Source organism: Chiloscyllium plagiosum, chromosome 5, assembly GCF_004010195.1.
Source record: "Chiloscyllium plagiosum isolate BGI_BamShark_2017 chromosome 5, ASM401019v2, whole genome shotgun sequence".
In the NCBI taxonomy this organism is placed as follows: domain Eukaryota; kingdom Metazoa; phylum Chordata; class Chondrichthyes; order Orectolobiformes; family Hemiscylliidae; genus Chiloscyllium; species Chiloscyllium plagiosum.
The window spans coordinates 23,935,812-23,941,375 of record NC_057714.1 but is presented as its reverse complement, the minus strand read 5'-3'; the positions used below and the strand labels follow the sequence as shown (position 1 = coordinate 23,941,375).

The 5,564-nt window shown below is 39.5% G+C and overlaps 1 long non-coding RNA gene across 1 annotated transcript in view; it reads right to left on the bottom strand.

Moving 5' to 3' along the window:
• Positions 1-758: 758 nt before the first annotated feature.
• Positions 759-5,564, bottom strand: part of LOC122549757 — a 30,863-nt gene continuing 26,057 nt past the window's right edge. The window contains exons 2-3 of the long non-coding RNA XR_006311654.1: positions 2,504-2,612; positions 759-1,128 (exon numbers count right to left, since the gene is read on the bottom strand). This is a non-coding gene — a long non-coding RNA (uncharacterized LOC122549757). The remainder of the gene's footprint in view (positions 1,129-2,503; positions 2,613-5,564) is intronic.

Here is a 5,564-nt window from a genome sequence, read left to right as displayed (position 1 = left end):
ATTGTGTGTCTGCCTGTCTTCACAGTAGAAGACAAGAATTATACCCCAGCAGATAACCAAGGGAATCATGAAAGTTACAAATTTAAGTTAATTAATAGTAGCAGAGAAAAAATATTAAATAAACTTAAGGGACTAAATTTCCTAGGACATGATAGCTTGCACCTGAGGGTTCTGTAAAAGGTAATAAACACAGAAAGTACCGAAAAAACTCATCAGGTCCAGCATAATCTCTGGAAAGAGATAGAATTAATATTTCGAGCTCTATGATTCTTCCGTTCTGAAGAAGAGTAATTAGCTCAAAATGTTAACTCTGTTGTCCTTCTAAAGATGCGGCCAGACTTGCTGAGTTCCTGCAGCACGTTCAGTTTTTATCTTGGATTTCACGCATTCACAGCATTTTCTTTTATCTTCCATAATAGGTAGCTGCAGAAATGCCTTCTGAAGTATCTTAGATTGTAGAACAGTCTCAGCAAATTGAAAACTAGCAAATTTAACATTCCTATTCGAGAAAGGAGGAAGGCAGAAAGGAGATCTACAGGCCAATTAGCCTGACATCAGTGACAAGAACAAGCTGGTATCAACTATTAAGGAAGTCATCGCAGTACGTTTCAAAAATCATAGGATGATCATGAAAAGTCCACATGGTTTTACCGAAGTGAAATGATATTTGATGAATTTCTTAATCTGATGAATAAACCAATAGGTTAGGATTATGATCCAAGCTGATATTACCGGACAAGTCAGTTACCAGACTGAAATTTGGCTTGAACAATTACATTTGGGTTTTATTTAACAAGTTTTTTTTTCCCTACTGAAACACAAAAACGAAATGCTGCAGATTCTGTTTTAACAATAAAATGAGTTATAGAAAATATTATATAATTATACAAACTGGAATGAACAAAGCTATTTACAGGGGATCTCCGGTTTACGAATGTCTGACTTACAAATGCTTGTACTTAAGAATGTGATCTTGTACAGGGATATAATTTTAAACATTCAACTTTCAAACATTTTCTGTATTTACAAACAGATGCTTTACATTGTCTTGCATGGTGTTTCGACTTGTTTACAAATTGATTTGTAAACCTACTCCAGAATGGAACCCTTGTGCAACCCAGGGACTGCCTGTACGCAACACAATGTGAAAAATATTTAACACAGTAAAATACAATACCTAACACCATTACTTTACAGTACTCGAGCAGAAAGAATTCTCTTCTCTATCACATCTACTTAACTGTTTCTTTCAATTCCTATTTTTAAGAGTTTGAGAGCCTTTATCTTGATTAGAGTCATAGAATCATGAAGTCATACAGCATGGAAACAAATCCTTGGGTCCAACCAGTCCATGCTGAACATAATCCCAAATTAGACTAGTCCTACCTGCCTGCTCCTGGCCCACATCCCTCCTATTCATGTACCTATCCAAATATCTTTTAAGCACTGTAATTTTGCTCCCATCTACCACTTCCTCAGAAGTTCATTCCACATGCGAACCACCCTCTGTGTAAGTAATTTGCCCATGTCTTTTTAAAATCTCTCTCCTCTCACCTTCATCTTGAAATCCCCCATCCTAGGAAAAAGACAACTACCACTAATTCTATCTATATCCCTTGTTATTTTATAAACTTCTATGAGATTGCCTCTCAACCTCCAGTGTAAAAAGTCCAAGTCTAGAGCCTTTCTTTAGAACTCAAACCTTCCATACAGTCACACAATTGAGCGCAAAGCTTTCTTAGCTTCAAATAAGCCCTTCAGCGTTCTCACCAAACAATTCTGGTCTGGTGTTTCCAACTAAAATCCTGAGCAAGCGGGAACCCATTTCCTGACTTTTCAGAACTACCTCTTTTCTACAGGAAGAACTGTTGCAAACTGCTTCAATAAGGATTTCTACAAACCAAAACCTGAAGCTTTCCAAATTATGGATTTCTCTCCCATATAAAAAAGGAAAATAATTTTCTCAGTTTAATAACTGAAAGCAAGTCTATATATAAATCATACAACTTATGTTATACCATACACAAAAGAAGAATGAAAATATGTGCTTACAGAGTCATAGAGATGTACAGCATGGAAAAGGCCCTTCGTTCCAACTCGTCCATGACGACCAAATTTCCTCACCTAGTCTAGTCCCATTTGCCACCACTTGACCCATATCCCTCTAAACCCTTCCTACTCATATACCCATCCAGATGTCTTGTAAATGCTGTAATTGTACCAGCCTCCACCACTTCCTCTGGCAGCTCATCCCATACATGTACCATTCTCTGCATGAAAAGGTTGCCCCCAGGTCCCTTTTTATATCTTTCCCCTCTCACTCTAAACCTATGCCCTCTAGTTCGAGACTCCCCCATTCCAGTGAAAAGATTTTGTCTATTTGCCCTATCCTTTGAGTAGCATTTTTGTGAGTTATCAAAAAATAACAACATTTTTACATCACATAAACTGCAGTAAGAAAAACATTAAAGACACAACGAATTACACAGTAATCATATTTTACCTGAGTCCACAGTCGCCATTGTCCTCAATGTTCTTCATATGTGCTCTCGATAAAACCTCCTCTATAGCATTTTCTTTTCTTGACTCTTGAATGAGTTTCAAGTTCTTTTCTTGAAATTTTACAAGAAAATCAAAGGGTTGTGGTTCATATAAACAAGTTTCACCCACATTGTTGGTGATATATACAGTAGTTCAAAGTACTATCATAATAACTTAGACTCAATGTCTCTTTCTCAACTGCTGAATATATTTGCTGGGATGCAGTTTCTTTGAAAATGTAACTGACAGACCATTCAATCCTCAACTTTTCATCTTGCAGCAAAGCAGCCCCACCCAAAAGCACTAGCATTAGCAGATAGTTTGATTGGCTTCTCATAACTCAGCCATGTTGAGTTATCAGAATAGCTTTCAAGTTTACAAAGGCACTCATGCACACAAATCTAATCAATTGTTCTGCCTTTCTTCAACAAATTCATTAAAGGTGCAACATGATAATATTCTCATGAAGTTCAGGACAAATTTGCAATAAAAGTTTCATTTGTTGTTCCAGGCAATGGGAAAATCCAAAATAGCCCTTATTTTCACTTCTGTATGTGTTACCCGTTCCTGTCTCACAACGTGGCCCAAGTAAGACATTTTTACCTTGGTAAGTTCATTCTTAGCCAGATTTATAACCAGAATGTTCCTTTTTGATAGCTGATTAAACAGTTCAATCAAATGGTAAATGTTCTTCCCAAGTTTGGCTAACACCAAACTGTTAATGTTCCAATATAACTACATAATTCTTCAATATCATTATTGTTCAGTCATTAGAATATTAGTGCATTTTGTATCCCAACTGGCATGATTTGTATTGAAAAGGTCCACCTGATGATACACTAGCTGATATTTCCTTGGCTTTGTACATTAACAAAACTTGTCAGTCTCTTCTTCGTAAGTTGTTTTTTTGTGACAAATTGTGCAGGTCCAATTTATGTAGTGCAGTTCGTCATCACACAGTCCTTGTGAATTAAGTATTGACTTCATATTTAGAATACCCTCCAGTGTGTTGTGTGTCACTATCACTGTGCTAAACAGGATAGACTTTGAACTGACAGAGGAACTTAAGATTGGGTATCCATAAGGCGTTGTAAGCCATTAACAGTAGAATCATTCTCCTGCAATCTCATAACCCAGCATATCTTCCATTCAACAATTACTATCAAACCTGGTTCAATGGGGAGTGCAGGAGGGCATGTCAGATGTGCCACAAAGCATACTTAAAAATGAAATGTCAACCTGATGAAGCTTCCAAACAGGACTACTTGCATTCCAAACAGCATAAGCAGCAACTGATAGATAGATCCCTCAACCAACAAATCAGATAGATCTAAGTTCTGCAGTCTTGCCACATCCAGTCATAAATGGTGGTGGACAATTAAACAACTCACTGAAGTAGGAGGATCCACAAATGTCCCATCCTCAATGATGGAAGACCCCAGCACACCAGTGCAAAAGATAAGGCTGAAGCATTCACAGCAATCTTTAGCCAGAAGTGCCAAGTGGATGATCCATCCTGGTTTCCTTGAGTAGTCCCCAGCAGTACAGATACTGGTCTTCAAAAAAATTTGCTTTGCTCCACATCATGTAAAGAAAGGGTTGGAGGAACTGGATACCGTAAAGGCTATGGGCTCTGACAACATATCAGCGATAGTACTGAAGATGTACGCTCCAGAACTTGCTGCTCCCCTGGCCAAGCTGTTTTAATACAGCTTAGCATCTACACAACAAATGTAGAAAAATGCCCAGGTTTGTCCTGTACACAAAAAAGGACAAATCCAACCTGGCCAATTACCGCACAATCAATCTGATCTCATTCATCAGTAAAGATATTGACAGTGTCATCAACAGTGCTTATCAAACAGCACCTACTCAGCATAACCAGCTCAGTGATGTCCAGTTTGCATTCTGTCAGGGCCACTCAGCTCCTGACCTCATTACAGCCTTAGTTCAAACATGGTCAAAAGACCTAAATTCCAGAGGTGAGGTATGAGTGACAGCCCTTGATATCGAGGCTGCATTTGACAAAGTTTGAAGTCAAGGAGCCCTCACAAAACTAGAGTCGAAGTCAAACTCTCCAATGGTTAGAGTTATACCTGATGTATCCATAGATTATTGTGGTTGGAAGTCAGTCATCTCAGCTCCAGGACATCTCTGCAGGAGTTCCTTAAGGTAGTGTTCTAGGCCCAACCATCTTCAGCTGCTTTATCAATGACTTTACCTCCATCATAAGTTCAGAGGTGGGGATGTTTATCAATGACTGCACAATGTTCAGTACCATTCAAGCATCCTCAGATACTGAAGCAATCCATGTTCAAATGCAACAAGACCTCAACAATAATCAGGTTTGGGCTGACAAGTGGCAAGTAACATTCAGGCCACACAAATTTGAGATAGTGAGGGTTGCAGATGCTGGAAAGTCAGACTCAAAGTGTGGAGCTCGAAAAAGCACAGCAGGTCAAGCAGCATCAGAAGAGCAAGGGAGTTGACATTTCAGGTCAGAATCTTTCATCAGGATTGGTGAAAGTTTCCAACTTGAAACATTAACTCCCCTACTCCTCTGATGCTGCTTGACCTGCTATGCTTTTTCCGGCACCACACTATATCAAAGCCACACAAATGCCAAGCAACAAATATCTCCAGTAAGAGGCAATCTAACCATCGCCCTTAACATTCTGTTAACATTACAGAATCTCGTGCTCCCGCAAGGAGGTTGAGCAATTCATCAACTTCACCAACACATTCCACCCTGACCTTAAATTTACCTGGACCATCTCTGACACCTCCCTCCCCTTCCTGGACCTCTCCATCTCCATCAGTGACGACCGACTTGACACTGACATCTTCTACAAACCCACCGACTCCCACAGCTACCTGGATTACACCTCTTCCCACCCTACCTCTTGCAAAAATGCCATCCCGTACTCCCAATTCCTCCGCCTCCGCCGTATCTGCTCCCAGGAGGAGCGGTTCCACCATAAAACACACCAGATGGCCTCCTTCTTTAAAGACCGCAATTTCCC